We start from the raw sequence: 18,071 nt of genomic DNA on the forward strand, positions 1-18,071 counted from the left end.
TTTATACTGTAAGGGTAATTTAATTATTTTTTCACAGAAAAGTGTTGCTTGCACAGAGTTCAGCTTTTCTTTCTATTCGACCTGTGCGCTTCTCAGGTCAATACCCGCTCTCACTCAGCAGTAGTTGTGTTTTGCAGCCTTTTTGACATTTGAGCGGCAACGTTCCTGCGCCGTGTTACCCTGAGTTTCGGCTCTTTTTCTTCTTTTTAACAAATATCGTGACGCTACTATGCTGACACGTTCCAGCTCAGGGCGTACTATTTATATCGCAGAATGCACTGACCTAATTATCTCGTTGCAAAGCTAATTGGTGGCATTGCAATAGCAGTGCGTGGTAAGGGCAAATTTACGCTCGAGCCTTACACCACACCACCCGCCTGCCCGCACGCATGTGGTCGGGTGAAAATTTGCACATTTCGTAGACTGGTACACACATTTCGGTTTACACTGCATGTACGAGCCCAGTGTATGCCAAAATTTGTGAACCAGTGGGCGAAATGTACAGTTTTCTGCACGACCGCACGCGTCACGGCTCAAGCGTAAATCGGCTTTAATTAACCAGCCCCAAGGTCGGGATAAAGCTCTGCAACTGGCGTGCGGCCTGCACAGTAGTCCGCTATCACACCGGTCAGGTGGTGCAGCGCAAGAAAATTTTCTCGGAGTGTGCTGACGTCACCGCACGCTCACGTAGTCCAGTAGATCCTCTAAAAGATTAGTTCTAACAATTTACGAACATATTTCTTTAAACATTTTAGGAGCAGTCCGTCAACAATTGGCTACCGACTTGGATTGGGACTATGATTTAAAACAAAGAGCTTGACTCCTGAGTATGTCATATATCGGCATTAATGTGTGTTAGAAACATTTATCAAAAACTCTCAGGTTACTTCCAATTCTAAATGTTTTTTGGCCAACAGTACGAGCTGTGGACGTACTGAGGATACATGTCCTTCAAACAAAAAAATATAGTTCGATGATGTATAGTACAACATTCTTTACACAAAAGTAACGAGCCTTCTGACGCAGTACTGAAGTGGTTATAGAGATAAAAGTTAGAAAAATACATGTTGATGGGGACCTTAAAATATTCTATGTGCAAAAGTAAGAAGAAAGTCTTTTACGGTGTATTAAATATATTCTTTATACAAAAGTAAGAAGGAAGTCTATTAACGGTTTATTTAAAACATTCTTTATAAAAAAAGTAAGAAGGAAGTCTCCTAACAGTGTATTGAAAATATTCTTTATACAAAAGTAAGAAGGAGGGCTTTTAACGGTGTATTTAAAACATTCTTTATACAAAAGTAAGAAGAAAGTCTGTTAACAGTGTATTGAAAATATTCTTTATACAAAAGTAAGAAGGAAGTCTTTTAACGGTGTATTTAAAACATTCTTTATACAAAAGTAAGAAGAAAGTCTGTTAACAGTGTATTGAAAACATTCTTTATAGAAAAGTAAGAAGAAAGTCTGTTAACGGTGTATTGAAAATATTCTTTATACAAAAGTAAGAAGGAAGTCTTTTGACTGTGTATGAACAAATGTTACTAGAATGTAAATGTTAATAGACTGTCAATAAAGTAAATAGAAAGTTGGTAGGAGTTCTAAAGAATGTTAACGTTCATTTTTATAAGGGTAGCACCGAATAGCGACAAACCGCGAATGCTGAAAACTGACAAAATTTTCCCAAACGTTGGGAAAACCCAAATAAACGGAAAAGTGGCAAACTTTTCGCTAACTTCAGGAAAACATAGATAAGTAGAGTCACTATAAAAAATAAATATTTTCCCAGTGGAGCACCACTGCGAAATTTGTGAGGCCACATCAGTACTTACCTGCTATTTTCGAAGAAGAAAGCCTGTTGATCGAAGACAACTTGTTAGTGTCCTCACTGATGAAAATATTTGTAGCAAGCGATTGAAGCTGGACGTTCTTGAGGCTTTCGCATTACTGTAGTGTCATCAGTCGCGTGACGCATTTGATGGACGTCATGGCTACGTACAGACTAGCTACAAATTGAACGGACAATGACGACTTTTTCTGGGTAGCGACAAATGCCGCCAGCTTTATGTATAAAGTCCGCTGCACTCGCTAGAATTACTTGGAAGCGTTGAGAGAATCCTCTAAAGACAGTTTTAGATCTGCTACGTTGGTAGAAGGAAGCAAGGTGACCCGCAATATAGCCTAGACTTTTTCCCTCTGCAGTATAAACGTTTAGCTGCCTGCATTGCCATCGAAAAATCTGAGTGCGAGCTGGTGCGGAAAAAGAAGCTTATGGATTTTATGTCCTGTTGTATTTATTCTGGGATAAGCGTTATTCGCTGTTCGTGGTGAACGTTATGTTTAGCAGCCATGTGCAAGTATAGAACGGAAGATAAAGATGGGCCTGATTGCCGCTGAAAACGCCTCAATCAACGCAAAGCAGCAACGCTGACACGCATTCCTGAAAAAGTATATCGCACACACTGAAGTGTCTTCCAAATTATTTGTATGCATGGCGTAAACATGTGTGCGTGCGTGTGTGTGTGTGTGTTTGTGTGTTGTGTGTGCGCGTGCGTGCGTGCGTGCGCGCGCGCGTGTGTGTGTGTGTGTGTGTGTGCGTGTGTGTGCGTGTGTGTGTGTGTGTGTGTGTGTGTGTGTGTGTGTGTGTGTGTGTGTGTGTGTGTGTGTGTGTGTGTGTGTGTGTGTGCGTGTGTGTGTGTGTGTGTGTGGGTGAGCGCTGCTAACATTTGTCCACGATTGCCTGTCCGTCGAAGGTGTTCTTGTACCGCTAAGCGCTTCTTCCGAGTTTCTCTCTTGCTCACTCAGTACACGTTTCGCCCAGTTTGATTTGTCTTATACCTCGTGTCTTTGTTGGTGTCTAGTGCTCCTGGTTATCAAGTGCCGCTTCGATATGAAATATGTTCAGTCCCTGCGTATAATGCCGTGATCGCCCGTGATAACTTAGTTTACACGATTTCCTTTAACGAATTGCACTATTTTTTTCTGGCTCGACAACAGAGAGCAGGTGGGATGAGCGCGAAAGAGGTAAAGGACGCTATGCTTTAAAATTCGTGCTGCTGGTCGAACCAACGGTCCGCCATACAAGCACCACTACCACACGCGCAATTATTTTGTCTGAGCGCGTTAATGACAGTGATATAGAATAACGATAGCTGCGAGGGCAGCACAGGCTAAAATTGCACGCGCTCACCTGTAGCTAGGAATCGACGCGCACCAGTATTTACCGTAGCATAATCTAATTTCTCCCTGGTGGCTTGGGTCACGGCCTTGGTACAGTCGGTAGCAGCCACGGGTAGCAGCACACTAAAGGTGTAAGACACTTAGTTTCTCTACTCACTTTACTTCTGTAAATGTAAAATCAGTCCTAAAAGCTACTTCAGACATCGACATTCTAAACAACTAGACATGCGCATGCTCACACCCCTCAAACGTACTTCCCGTGCACTAATCTTTTAAAGTGTTCCTTTTTTCCACGAACCATCAATGAATGGAACGCTTTACCGTTGATGCACATGGGGGCCAAAGGTAAACCGCTTCGCTGTATAATAAACCACCACAGGTGTAATTGCTTTCATTGAACTGCTGTATAGCTCTCATGCAAAGAGAACTGCTATCTAGAACTGAGGCTGCCAACAAATGGAAGTCCTAAGACAAGTTTTCGAATTTTTTTGTTAAAGTGAATGCCACGGCTACTTTTACAAATACTGACAGCCAAAAGTTAAGGAAATAACATGGCAAAAGAGAGAAGAATCAAAGAATACAGGCTTTTCGATACACAAAGAAGGTTTCGTCAACACAACTGCTCAGTCCTAGCGTCGATCACGAAGAAAAGGACAAGCGCAGTGCCCACTTTGCGCAAGATTGTACGCAGGTATCTCTGACCAAACATACCACATCACTGTAACAAATAGACCTTACGAACATCTGCACAAAATTTAAATATCAGCATAGTGGACTACATCGCATAAACCTCACCTGCACGTTTGTGAATGCAGGGAAAATTTAGGCCGACTCCTTAGTGTTCATGCCACAAATCCTCGGGAGCGCTTAGCGACAGTGCCTTTATTCTTGAGGCGCTTCGTTGGCACAATCAAGACCCGCCGTGGTTGCTCAGTGGCTATGGTGTTAGGCTGCTGAGCACGAGGTCGCAGGATCGAATCCCGGCCACGGCGGCCGCATTTCGGTGGGGGCGAAATGCGAAAACACCCGTGTACTTAGATTTAGGTGCACGTTAAAGAACCCCAGGTGGTCGAAATTTCCGGAGTCCTCCACTACGGCGTGCCTCATAATCAGAAAGTGGTTTTGGCACGTAAAACCCCATAATTTTGGCACAATCAACAAAGGACAAGGCGAAGCAGAGGACGAGGCTAAGAGAGTTGAACTGTACATCATGCTGTTTCCTCAGCAAAAATTCCTAGGCGAATATGGACATCGGGGCTTATCCAGATGGGGCACTAAGCCCATCAGGCCGAGCCATTTTTAACTTACACCTTAAAGTGTCTACAATGGGGGTCGTAAACTTCGACTAACCAGACTTCACAACGGCACTGATGATCCACTGGGTACGAAAGTCGTAAGAAGGCTAGAGCATGAACAGGTGAACACGCATTCGGCTCATAAGAGAGTTCCTAAAACACGAAAATAAGGTGCCTAATAAACCACAGATTATCGAAGTGAAGCTCTTAGATGATTTCAGAAATAACAAGAGCGTGTAAACGCTGGCGCGGAAGCTGCAGAAGATGCACCTAGCAAGTCGTCTAATGGCGCATCGCATTGGGCAAACAGGAGCATTCAAAGCATATCCAAAGTGCTCTCCCATGAGTAGCTGTATTCCAATGGGCGTATAGGAGCAGTAGCGCTGTGATTCAATGGCAGACCAGCAGCCATTTGGTAACATTGATTACAGTCGAGAGCAGTTCGACTTCCTCTCGCGCGAATAGTGAAGTACGAAGGATGTGGCATGCACAAGCACGTCATTTACTTCTATTTTGGTTGCGCTTTCGTTGTTTTCGTACAGTCTATGGCAAGAATGGTGGCTGAGAAGGGAAGTTCGCGGAATAATAACCGCGGAAAGGCAAAAAATTTGGTCACCTAATGCAACCTTCGCTATCGCCCCTGCTCTTGGAACGCATGAAACGGTTCAATAAGGGAGCAAGCAGTAGCACTCACTGCGCTATTACTCTGCTCCTCTTTGCATTCGGTCGCGTTCTGCCAATGAAATGCCTAATAAGCCGAGCTTACAAGAAGCAATGATCGAGCACACGGAGCAGAGTTCAAGCGAGAGCTATTCGCGACGCTTAGCCAGGACGAGGCCGTTTTGCGCGCAGCTTCGTCTAGCAGTGGTGAGAGTGCCCACCAGCTCGTAAGTTTTGTTGCCGGTGCGATGATATTGAAAGTAAGATGTTAGGACACCAAGCAGCTATCCCGTTCACAAGAACGGGAAAAAATAAAGCAACGCCAGTTCGCGGTCATCCCGAACGGAAGCGCATGCACTTCATTCTCAACATTCGGGATTGCCAGCCTTAGGGACGCAAGCCACCTTGCTCGTTGCAGCTTGTGGCTACAGAAGTTCAAAATTATATTCATCAACAAACCAGACTAAAAGCATTGCGACGCAGGTTGGCATTCGATATGCCTTTTTTTTACGTGACGCTAGCATACTAGCATACTAGCATACTAGCAACTTCCCGCCGACCGCATCAATGTACAGGGCCTGTTACATATACGCGGAACGCCTGATTAGTATTCAAGCACTTATAGCAGCTGGTGTTGGGCACAAAATAAAGACAACTATTCTTTCAGTTATCGGCATCATCATTAGGCGACGTATTGTGGTCGTTTCAGCCATGATGTAGATGACATGTTGAAGTTATACCAGCGCCGATAACAATTAGGCGTTTACTCTCAAACTGGACGACGCTGTACCTTTTAGAGCGCAGCTCTTTGGCGTCCGTTCCTGGGTTTCGCGTCGTCGTCGGCGTTGTCGTCGGCCTCGTAACCAGCTCCGCCCCCCTTTCATCCCCCCAGCGCTAGCAGCGACCGACTGATACCGCTGGATGCCGCTGACGCCGCTAGAGAGTCAAGATAACGTGACTGCATAGAACACCGTCGCCGCCATGCAGAAAGAGGACGAAAGGGTCCCCCCCCCCCCTGTTCTTGTGTGGCGGATAGGGTGCTCTTCAGTTGCCGACGCGCCGGTTATTTCACGTAGGCCCCGGCACGTCGACGAATACGTGACCACCTTCCCACGGCTAGACCTGGTTCTTAGCGCTGCGGAAGCGAGGGTATCATATTGTTTGTGTCGGCATCGGCGGCGTTGTCCCTGAAACCAACTCCGCAGCTGGGGTTGACTCACTATCGGCGTCAGCGGCATCAGTCAGTCGCTGCTATCTCTTCCCTCCTCCCTTTATCGTGTTGTCCGCTTGCTGCGCGCGCTTCTGCCCCCATCGTTTGCCGCTGGGTGTACACGCCGCCCCCCTCCCCCCTCTTCCTGCGAGTCTCCGGTTGTCAAAGCGCCGGCTCGAACTTAATTCCTTTCTTCGCTCCTCCTCCAATGCAACCCCTGTGCGGTGGCAATCAGAGAGCCAGATCGGTGGCGGCGGATGTGTATATGTGCACCGCCCGAGCCGAAATTGCCGCTGCCGTTCGCCCTGTGCGGTGGCAATCAGAGAGCCAGATCGGTGGCGGCGGATCTGTATATGTGCACCGCCCGAGCCGAAATTGCCGCTGCCGTTCGCCACTGCGAAATTATCTTGCTGGTAGTAGCTGCCTACTTCGCCCCTACCGCACTCACGAAAGACGTCGTGCACTTCCTGCAACTCGCATTAACCGTCCATCGATCCACACCGATGTTAGTAGTGGGGGACTTTAATGTTGACATAAAGACAAACAGCAATTTCCTAACACTTATGCGGGAGAACATCCCGTTCCTCTCGCTCGTAACGCGTCCCACGGCTGTGACAACCTCGCGAGGCACTTGTATAGATCTCGTCTTTGAGAATCAAGCATTGGTGTACCAAGTCGAACATATATCAGTCTATTTCTCCGACCACAAAGCTTCCTTCATGACTGTCAAGAACTGTTAGTGGAGTCTTTGTTAAAGGAATACGTGTGAAAAATAAAAAAAAAATTCTGTGATAGCGCATACATGTGTTGCTCGATTTCTTTGCCTCAATCTATCGAAAAGGTGAAACAGCTTATTTGCTGCGCTCAAATTTCGCATCAGGAAGTAACGTAATCGTCGGTAATTTTTTGTTATGCAAGTGCATATGCATTAAAAACATGTTAGAGGCATTTCGCGATGAAACAACGACAAGACATTGTGGAGTGATTAGCTATTTCCTAGAAAATTTTTGAAATATATTATTGACGGCGTACATTCTTACATCAGTCAACGCTAAGTCAGAACCTACTAAATCTCTCAACGAAAGGAAGCGCAATAGTGAGGCCGGTAGGACTTCTGCACCCAATCGTGCTACCATCGATAGTTTTTCATCATACTGAGACGGAACTTCTCGACCATTTTCTGATGTACAATTGCGTGAGCTAGTGGAAAGCGATAAATGCTGACTACCTAAAGTGCTTAACAAAGATGAAATTATTGCTATCCTGCACTTAAATTTAGGTGGCCATGTTTCCTCATCAAATTGGCTACTCTCTTGTCGGGGCGTCCTCATGACTGACTGGAAGACGTCAGTTACGGCAGATCTTAAACAATATTGAGTTTCATCCGTCCGAGCCGTATAAAAACAACCATGTAACAATAAAGGATGAAGGGCTTTACAGAGCGCTTGAGCAATACACTCTCCGACGTGCTCGCCATGTAAGTTGACGTGGAGCAGAAAACTTTGGGCGAAGTCATTCCGTACATTGTGTTCGCGTACAACATGGCAGCGCCGGAGAGGGCGCTCGTCATAAAGTCGGTCTAGTGGCGACCAGCCACTATAGTGCTTGATGCACGTGGACGAACATGTATAATGATGATGTTCACATAGACATTCATCATCATCATCAGCCTGGTTACGCCCACTGCAGGGCAAAATCCTCTCCTATACTTCTCCAACAACCCCCGTCATGTACTAATTGTGGCCATGTCGTCCCTGCAAACTTCTTAATCTCATCCGCCCACCTAACTTTCTGCCTCCCCCTGCTACGCTTCCCTTCCCTTGGAATCCAAGGGAAGGGAAGCGTAGCAAGGGGCGGGAAACATAGACATTGCCACCCTTCAAGGGGTCGCTTAGTTTAGAGGGTGCAAGTTCACCCAATGAACCCTTTACAGTTTATTGATGGTCTCTGTATTCCGGCCTGTATACTGGCCACGAAGGTTCCATGAATGGAGCCGGGAGAAAGAAAGGTCCCGAGCGACGTTTAAGGGATGAGAAAAGGTTAGTAAAGAAAAGTACATGATCAATTTTACAAACACGGCTGCAAATCTCGGAGCGCATTACATGCTAGAGTCTCTAAGTCCGAGCCCCTCCTCTCACACCAGTGCAGATGGGCTTCTTATGCCGTTTATTTCCCTCTTTCTCTTAACGAGGGAATTACCTGGCCAATCACAAGCGCCGAACCGTTCCCCACCTCCTGTCTCCACCATCCCAACGTCGCCGGCTTTCTTGTCTCCAACTTTGCACAATACGAGGCAACGAAGTGGCAAAACATGAACCCGCAGTTGACATCCTATTTCCCCGGGAATCCTTGACCATGACCTTGTCATCAACTAGTTGCCTCTTCAGGACAGTCAATCTATCAAGATCGGGAGACTGGTGTTCGCGGTAGTCGGAGGACGACGTTGTTGTTTTGAAGTAAGCTATCATCTCTGGGCGTTCGAAAAGCCGAAGATCTGGAATCTGAGTGCTTGTCCGTAAGACTCAGCTCACACTGCTTAAATTGCCTGAAACGAACGATGAGGGGTGATCAGCACCCTTGACAGCTGCGTGTCTGCCGGTGGAGCATCATTTGTTCCGAGGGATTGCGAGGCACAAGAGCAGCCCCGCCACCAGATGGTGCATCGGGAGGTCGTGTTGTTCGATGCATCTTGGCCGGCTTGATGGCTGCAATGCTCAAAGCCGTGGGGCAAGAGCTTCCAAGAAAGAAGTTCTTCTGGCCGAAGGCCTCTTGATGGGTACGCTTTGACTGGACTGCATCAATGCAACATGGCAAGCTCCAAGGAGCGGCCTTTGTGAGGCACACACAATGCCGAAAACGCCACATGCAAGCCACTCACATCGCCAGACTGTACAAATTCAAATAATGTGAAAACCCCCATATCTGAAGGAAAACATTGAAACGCAAGGTTCACGTTGGTCTGGACAAGCTCCAAGAAATTTGCACCGATGTGTCCGTGCAAATGCACACCAACGCGGTTTATGTAATGAAGTAACCATGAATTGGAAATTCCATGGATTAGGAAGGCGAAAGGAGAACTGGCCTTCAGTAATTCACAGTCCGTAATACTCAGCAAAACCTAGCGACACGATCATGATATAATACGAAATTGTGAAATTACAAAAGAGAAATCATCTTCAACCCTAACCAAGTTTATAAATTGTTTGAGAAGGCCTGACTAGTTCCGCCTTTCTTCTAGCGCACTTACAAATTATGTCACTATAAAGCTACGCCCCATTCGAGCAGCTGGCCGTTTTTATGTGACGTACCTTTACATAATACGACGGAGCGTGATTAGAATAAATGACCCAATTTCCCCAAAACCATCAAAAATTTAAAGAATAGTGCGAATTGTTCGAACAAGTCGCAGTCAAAATTACACTGAGGCTTTTTATCTTCAGCCTACATTTACGTGCAACTAAAGAAAATCAAAATATTGACTCTTTCCCTTCTCGAGCGTTCAGCTGCCACGTTGTCAGGAAAGTAATAAAACTAAGATAAAAAATCTGCCATAGCACAAGCAGAAGACACCAAAGATGTCCTCTAACAAAAGCTCTTAAAATTTAAGCTTTTAAAAACATTTATTATCGTTCAAGAAATGAAATGGCCTGATCTCAGTCTACAAAACGTGCCTCTAAAAGGTCACCCCTGCGAAATAAAACAGGACTCGTTTGAACTTCAACAAAAGCGTAACGTATCCACTTGCGCGTGATCTTCCAAACTGTCTGCATCACTGACCCTGTTTGGCTTACGATTCTGCACGTGTCGGTGAGTAAACTTTCCATTTCAAATTGGGGATCTAACCTGAGTCGAAAAAACTGTAACGTACCAAAATTTGGTGGCATTTGTTACGCTTGCCAAATGTTCCGTGCGCAACTAATCTCCTACAAACAAAACCATTTTGAAACGCGTCTTCTTTATTTTCTTTTCGGGCTCAAAATATATCATTTCAGGCAAGCTCGAGAGGGTCGCGCATTCCGGGGTGTTTGCAAGAGCGGTCTCGTAGAACGCAAAAGCCGCTAATTTGCCTAAACCACCTAGTATCTGTGGGTTCAAAACAGCAGCTTCTGGGAGAAAGGTAGATTAACAGACTCGCGCAGGCACTGTCCTTTTATGTGGTAGGCAGTTGCCTTTGTTCGCCTCCGCGAGAAACCGGCTCTTGTAGCAGCCTCTCGAACGCTTCCCTTCCTCCCTCTGCTTGCAATGAGATGGCCTCAATGCGGATAGGCGACGGTTACTACGCGTCTTGGCGTCTTCGCAATCTTCGCGAAACTCTCCTTTTCGCGACGAGCGTCACGCCGATCCCCGACCTCCGCAAACTCCCACGCTTGAGCGTTTCCTTCCTTCTCTTTTACACAGTCTCTGGCTGGATCCTGACCTTCGCGAGTTTGCCTCTCTCGCCTTGGCGCTTCGCACATTTGATTCTAGACACCTCGACCGTGTCCGCCTTTCTCATTTTGTGCCTACGCCTTCTTTGTTTGGCTTCATTCGCACACTCACTTGAACTTTCGTTAGCATTTTCCGTTTGAGGAATTTGCTCTGACCTATTCGAAAATACACAGACAACTTTTTCCAGTAGTCTGGCTAAACTGCACACTTGGCTTAATGACCCCCCCGTTTCTTGTGCGAGAAAATCGCGCCTCTCTACCGGCTTCCCCTCGCTTCCAGCTACTAACACGTTTGACTCGTCACTGCGCGCAGCTGCCTCAGGAATTATTCCATAGCCTTCTGACCGCTGCTTAATAGGGAATACGCCTATCAGTCTCTGAGTCCCCGCCCGTGTTTTCGCCCTTAAAGCTGCCACATTCGGGAGGGTTCTCCTCGTTGCGTTATCGTTCGCTCCGACTTATTCGAAGAGCAATAGTTGACTTGAACTGGCAGGCTGGCCGAAACTGCTATCTCCTTACACGCCTGGCCGTTCACTGAAAGCTGTCGCATGTACGGCTACAACAGCTGCAGCTTCTTATCGGAGTCATAAAAAGTGGCAAATCACGCCCGCTTCTCACAGCTCCTGGCCATGTGGCCTTTTTCTCAGCAGTTGTAACAAACAACTTTCTTTCGGGCTTCCAACGCGCGTACACCGTCAGCGGGAGCCTTCGTTTCTTGCACTATTCTAGGTGCGACACCGTCTTTCTCCTGATTCGTGCCGCGCAAATTTGAAGTCTCCGGTATAAATTCCTATGGAAAAAATTTTTACCCTTTGGCATCCCGGAACCAAATCCCGTTTTGTCAGCTTTATCTGATCGCCGTGGTGCACTGCGGAAACTTCGGCGCATTCAGTAATCCTGTGAGAGTTCTGCCGGTCTCTCTTTTTGGCCTTCGAAGTCGGCGCGAAATACGAGACTAAAATGTCTCAACGAAGCCTTCTTAGTCCTATCGTAGTCACGCGCTTTCTCCTCGGACAGGTAGTTCACGGAACACTTAGCAATACTAACCACGATTAGCCTTGGTATTATCTATGTCTACAACTCCCGGCGTGCTCCTTCTTTCTCACACACTCGTTCAAAACCGGCGAGGAAATTAACTATATCTTCGTCTGCCCTGCAAGTGTGAAGCTGGCGTCGCGCTATCTGCAATATAGGTATCTCACTTTCCCGCTCAACCTATTCCATCAAAATACCGTGCCGTAGAGCTTCGTCCTGCTCGCACCACTCGTGCATTTCTGCTTCCAGCTCTAGCCTCACCCAGTCCTCTGTTTTTTTTTTTTATTTCTTTCAACAATGGTTTCGCAAGCATTGTTAGCTTCCTCAACCATCACATCATCTGTGCTCATGACGTCGAGAACTGCTTTTTCGTTTTTTTGCGGATCAGGTGGAAATACCCAACTCCTCGGAAGTTAGGAGGTCCTGCACTTCAAATTTCTCCATACTGAATTTCTTATCCTTCAAAATTCAACGTTCCTTAAGATTGAAGTTCGCTATTTAAAGAAGGTGAATTTTCGAAACAGTGCCCGCAAGAAAAGAAACATTCTTTCGTAGCATCTGCTTACTTGTACTAGAGAGAGTTCTGGCAACATGAAGAGCAAACATCACGCACTCGAAGAGCAAACACACACACTTGCAAAACATTTTTGCTAGTGTCACCGGTCTTCTCCCAACTCCTCTCCTTACTCTACAAAAGCTCTCGCCATTTGTCTTTCTCACGATCAGCCGAAATGCGCAATTGCTCTCACACTTTTTGAGTTCCTGGGTTTTCAACTTATCCATGCTCAGTGTGTACCCAGTGTTTCTTCCCCACTAGTAACTTACCTTACAAGACACTATACTCATGGTCTATAAGACAGAATCACTCACAACACTGAACACAATTAACGACTGTCTGCGCTAAGGAGTCTGGCGAAAAGGGAAGCAAACACGTAGCGCTCAACACACCAATTTAACCAACGCCGACCGATTCGATAAGCGGCCACCCACTGTTTTGAATGTCGCAGGCCTCGAAAGTTTCCTGGATGGTGCTGAGCCAGGTGCTGGGAGAAAGAAAGGCCCCCAGCGACTTTTAAGAGATGAGAAAAAAGGTTTATAAACAAAAGTACATGAACAAGTTTTACAAACACGGCTCCAACTCTAGGAGCACACTATATGCGTGTCCGAGGTCTTCACACACCGGTACTGATGGGCTTTTTATGCCGTTTATTTCCCTCTTTCACTTGACAAGAGCATTCACTCACCAATCACAAATGCCGAACCGTTCAGCAGCTCTTGCTTCCAACGTCCCACCCTTGCCGATTCCCTTGTCCCCAACGTTGCACAATACGAGGGGACCATCTAGGAAACTGCACCCGCCGTCGACATCATTTCCACGGAAGTCCTTGACAATTACCCTGTCATCAATTACTGGCCTCTTCGTGATGGCCAATCTGTCAGTATCAGGAGACCAGCCTTCGCGGTAGTCGGAAGGCGACGTAGTTGTCTTGCAGTGACCTGTCATTTGTGGGCGTTGGAAAAGACGAAAATAAGGAACCTGACTGATTGTCCGTAAGACTCAGGTGACCCTGAGTGAGTTGCCTAGAGTGAACGATGTGGCGTGATCAGCACCCGTAACAACTGCATGTGTGCCGGTGAAGCATCCTTTCTTCCGAGGAATCGCCAGGGACAGCAGTACCGCCACTTCCCCGTAAAACATACACCAATAGGCCAAGTGCTCTTTTTCACTGCAGTATGCTTAGTTTTTTTTTTGCGTTCTTTTTTTCTGCGGAGGTGGGGGTGAGACGGAACTTCCTATTTAAATATGCAATTCTACCGAAAGCTTAGCCTGGAAAAGAAAAACGTTTTCTAATGGCGCAAGAATGTAAAATAATTGTAGCATGTTTCTGTCACGCTTCTCGAACACTAGCCCTCCGGTATTGGGGAAACATTTTTCTGGCTATGGTCATCTCACCTGTCTGTCGCATGATGCCATAAAAGCACGAAATCTAGCCATGTAAAGATTATCTGTAGGCACGAAAGACCCAACATCATCATCATCATTAGCCTGGTTACGCCCACTGCAGGGCAAAGACCTCTCCCATACTTCTCCAACTACCCCGGTCATGTACTAATTGTGGCCATGTCGTCGCTGCAAACTTCTTAATCTCATCCGCCCACCTAACCTTCTGCCTCCCCCTGGTACGCTTTCCATAACTTGGAATCCAGTCAGTAACCCTTAATGACCATCGGTTATCTTCCTTCCTCGTTACATGTCCTGCCCATGCCCATTTCTTTTTCTTAATTTGATTGATTTTCTTGATTTTCTTTTCTTGATTGCACTGCAAGAAACCGGGGCTGCGGTTAAGCTCTCAGGCTAGAACGTTTTTCAGCGAGACCCGTCCACCTGTCTCCTAGTCAATAAAGGCTACACAGCGCAGTAGGTTGATCTCGACCTAAATCTGGAATATTCGTACGTGATGGTCTCTGTGCTCCCCCTGCGGCGAACAGATAGCCCAGTACACACACTTAATATATACTGCCCCCCGAAACTAAAAAAACGTCACTTTTTCTAAGATCTTGAGCGCAGCGCTAAAGATCGCGGGTCACGATCCCCTGATGATAGTGGGCAATTTAACGCCCCCTGTCCCATGTGGGGCTATTAAAAGATTAAATTAAATTATGGGGTTTTACGTGCCAAAACCACTTTCTGATTATGAGGCACGCCGTAGTGGAGGACTCCGGAAATTTCGACCACCTGGGGTTCTTTAACGTGCACCTAAATCTAAGTACACGGGTGTTTTCGCATTTCGCCCCCATCGAAATGCGGCCGCCGAGGCCGGGATTCGATCCCGCGACCTCGTGCTCAGCAGCCTAACACCATAGCCACTGAGCAACCACGGCGGGTGCCCGTGTTCTTAGGCTGAACAGTGAAATGCAACAGAAGGTTGCATTTGCTGGCAGAAGGTTAGTTTCAAAGTAATTAAGCTATCTCGACCTGTCCATGCTGCTTTTCAAAAGTAAATATTATGTTTGTATTATTTCTGTTCAGCATTACCTATTTTTTAAAATAATGTGTCTCTTTTTTTGCTGTGATAGCACTTGTTTCAGTGGCCTCTAATGTGACAGCTTATTCTGCGTCAGTTATGTGGGTCTTTTATGCTTATTAAGCATTGCAGGAAACCTTTTAATTTTCTTAGGGATTGTTCAGTACCTCATGCGTTCTGAATTCTGAATCATAGTTATGTGTGCGCACATCGGCGAAACTGCTTATTATCGGCGAAATTGTGGTATTTTATTGCACGAGTCGGGAGAAATTGCTGGCTTTTGTTTACTGAAGCAACGCATTCCAATGGTCTTTCATCAGCAGACTGGGTGTATGGAAGTATCACTTGAAGGTCAATAAAGAAACGCCTGTGAGACATATGGTTTCCTCTTGCTTAAGATCGAAACACTTCGTTAGTAATGAAAGCTCGAATAGGTGCACAGAATTTCCTATCTAAAGTGTACTCTTACTTACAAGTACAAGCCACTACTTCAACCTACATTTTCTCTCCTCAAAGTTACGCTTAGCGTACATTTGTGAACAGAGCAATATACCAACACAACACTGCAGTAAGGTCATTGCAGGTCATCGTGTATGTAGTACACTCAGGGAATTTCCTTTTGATTGTTACAGTAAAATGAAAATGAGGTACACAGTCTTATTCCAGGGTTCATACTTTCGCATATCATACAAGCTCCTTAATCTTGTATGCACTGAGCTCGTAGAAACGAACTCGTGTACAGTGAACACACCGTAGATTATACGAGAGAGAGGGGAATGTAAGGAAGGCAGGGATGTTAATCAGTCACGAGTCTCTTTGGCTACCATACGGTGGGGGAGGGGAGAAGGGGAAGAGAGACAATGGAGGGAGAGAGGGTATAGAGACGTGCACAGACACTCATTGAGACAATCCCGCTCCTGCAAACCAGAGGCTCTCAGAAAGCACAAAAGTGCCTTCACTGCCTTCTGATCCGATGATCGGTGGGGACGGTGCTGTAGTACACTCTGCTCACTCAGGACGATCATCTAGTTTTCTCAATGTGTTGGACAAAGATTGTGTTTGTACTTGAAATTCAGTACAGTGGCACAATAAGTGGTCGATGTTCTTGCATCCGCAAACATCGCGTTAGTAATATCAGCCATTCTAATTGGTCCTGAGGAAGCTTTCGTAAAGCCAACTCCCAGCCACAGCCTACCCAGAAGGGACGCTTCGCATACAGACCGGCGGGAAGTGTGGGTTGCAGTGAAGGGTTTAGTCTATGCGACCTGGTGCGCCTCGTATGTGCGGTATTCCACTCTGCTAAGTAGAGCATGTGCGCTAGAATGCCAAGTTGTCTCGCAGCGTCAGTCCTTGAGAAAGGAACGGGGACGCAGCAGTCTTCTTTTTGTGACGTCCGAGCTGGCTTATCTGCATCATAATTTCCAATGATACCGCAATGAGCTGGTATCCATTGAAATAAGATACCATGGCCTTTTTCTCTCAAGGTGTGGACAACTTCCACGATTGCACAGGTGAGCTGATCGTGAGTTACATGTCGGAGAAACGGCTGCATACATTGCAACGCAGGCCTTGAATCGCAGAAGGCTGCCCATTTTCGAGGACTTTCATCACTTATCACATGAAGCGCGTCGGTGAGAGCCGCGAGCTCTCCAGCCCTAGACGTAGCGATATGGGAAGTCTTGAAGCGCTGGGCGATTCCCATTGTTGGTGTAACTGCAGTGCCACCGGAACTGGTTGATGTAGTTGAGCCATCAGTGCAGACGTGCGTGTGTGCAGTGGCTGTATTTCTCGTGCCAGAGGAGTAAAGTAAGTCGCTTGAGTGCTGATACTGGCAAGTTCGACTTTTTTTGAAGTCCTGGTATTGTAAGGTTTGCTTGAGTAGGGCTCAGACACCCTGGACGAATCAAAATTCTTGCCGCAGATCCGTAACCTGACCTGAGAGAGGGACGGTGCGCGAAGACAGTTGCACTGAATGTCGTGCTAGATCATACGAAGCTCGTTAATGATCTACGAGAATCTCGTTCAGTGATCTCGTACACGTGTATAGTACAAGAACTCGTTCAGTCCACGAAAAATTGTTCAGTATACGAGGAATCATACAGCCTACCAGAAATCTCACCCTCTATAAAGCAATCATCAAGTAAAATATTTCTGGTAAATTTTCCTTACATTTTTCGATAGGTTTGAAACGGCACTCCTGATGCTCAGAAAAATTACGTCAGTATGCCTGAAATCTTTTTCTGTTGATCTTGTCGCAAGCATATCCAAGTATATTACACTAACTAGCCATATTTACACCTTTTCTTCAGCTACTGTGTTGTCAGATTGTTCTTTATAACATAAAACGGGATTTTATTTTATATTATTTTATTTTATTTTATTTTATTTTATTTTATATATACTGCAATCACCATGCGGTAATTTTCGAAGCGGCATGTGCAGAAAAATGGGATGAAGAATAAATTGCGCATTCAGTGTTTGAAAACGTCTACCTTGTTCGTTCGAATATTTGTAAGACTGCTCCATCTCTTGCATGTATTCAAACACGGAAACACTTCCCACAAAATTGCAATATAAGAAGAAACTTCTTACCGCTTATCATGAGGTTTTCTTTATTACTTCATATTGCTGCATGTGTTTAGTCAGCGAACGATACAGCATACTATCACAAAATATAAACTTAATTGCTGCAGTGCAAAAGGCGAACAAAAAGGGAAGACAGAAAACTACAGCACCTCGTTTATTCGGCCGCACTGCAGGAATTATGAATCAGTACGAACTAGTCAAATTCACCGTTCCACGAAATGTTCTCGAGCAAGAAATTTTTACTTTCCACAAGGTAACCAAAACAATTAGTCTTTATGCACAGGAAATGTTCCAGTGGTAATAAAGAGCTGCTCAGATTTCCAAAATGAAACTTTCTTAGCAGGCCAACGGAGTTAACATTCCTTGCAAAGAACTTTGCCAGTATCCTCTCTCTGGCATATACCCTTCGTATAGTTTCTCTGGCCAACACGATGCTGAAATAGAAAGATTGCATTGTGTCGATGGTGCACCATTATTATATATCCTGAGGCAATGCTTTATCCGCTATGAAGCAAGCAACTGTGCGTCATTTAAAATTACTGCTGATGGTTCTCCTTGACTCCGAGATCACAGAACCTTTTTACTAATATGCGCACTGAGGAGCCCACACTGCTACAGTCGCAATGTTACATACATGTACAAGGCCCGTTTTATA

General features: G+C 45.8%; 1 long non-coding RNA gene across 1 annotated transcript in view; it reads right to left on the bottom strand.

Moving 5' to 3' along the window:
• Positions 1 to 18,071, bottom strand: part of LOC129386469 (uncharacterized) — a 62,365-nt gene that overhangs the window by 13,158 nt on the left and 31,136 nt on the right. The gene's annotated exons all lie outside the window — the stretch shown is intronic.

The sequence above is a fragment of the Dermacentor andersoni genome, chromosome 4, assembly GCF_023375885.2.
Source record: "Dermacentor andersoni chromosome 4, qqDerAnde1_hic_scaffold, whole genome shotgun sequence".
NCBI classification, from domain to species: Eukaryota; Metazoa; Arthropoda; class Arachnida; order Ixodida; family Ixodidae; genus Dermacentor; species Dermacentor andersoni.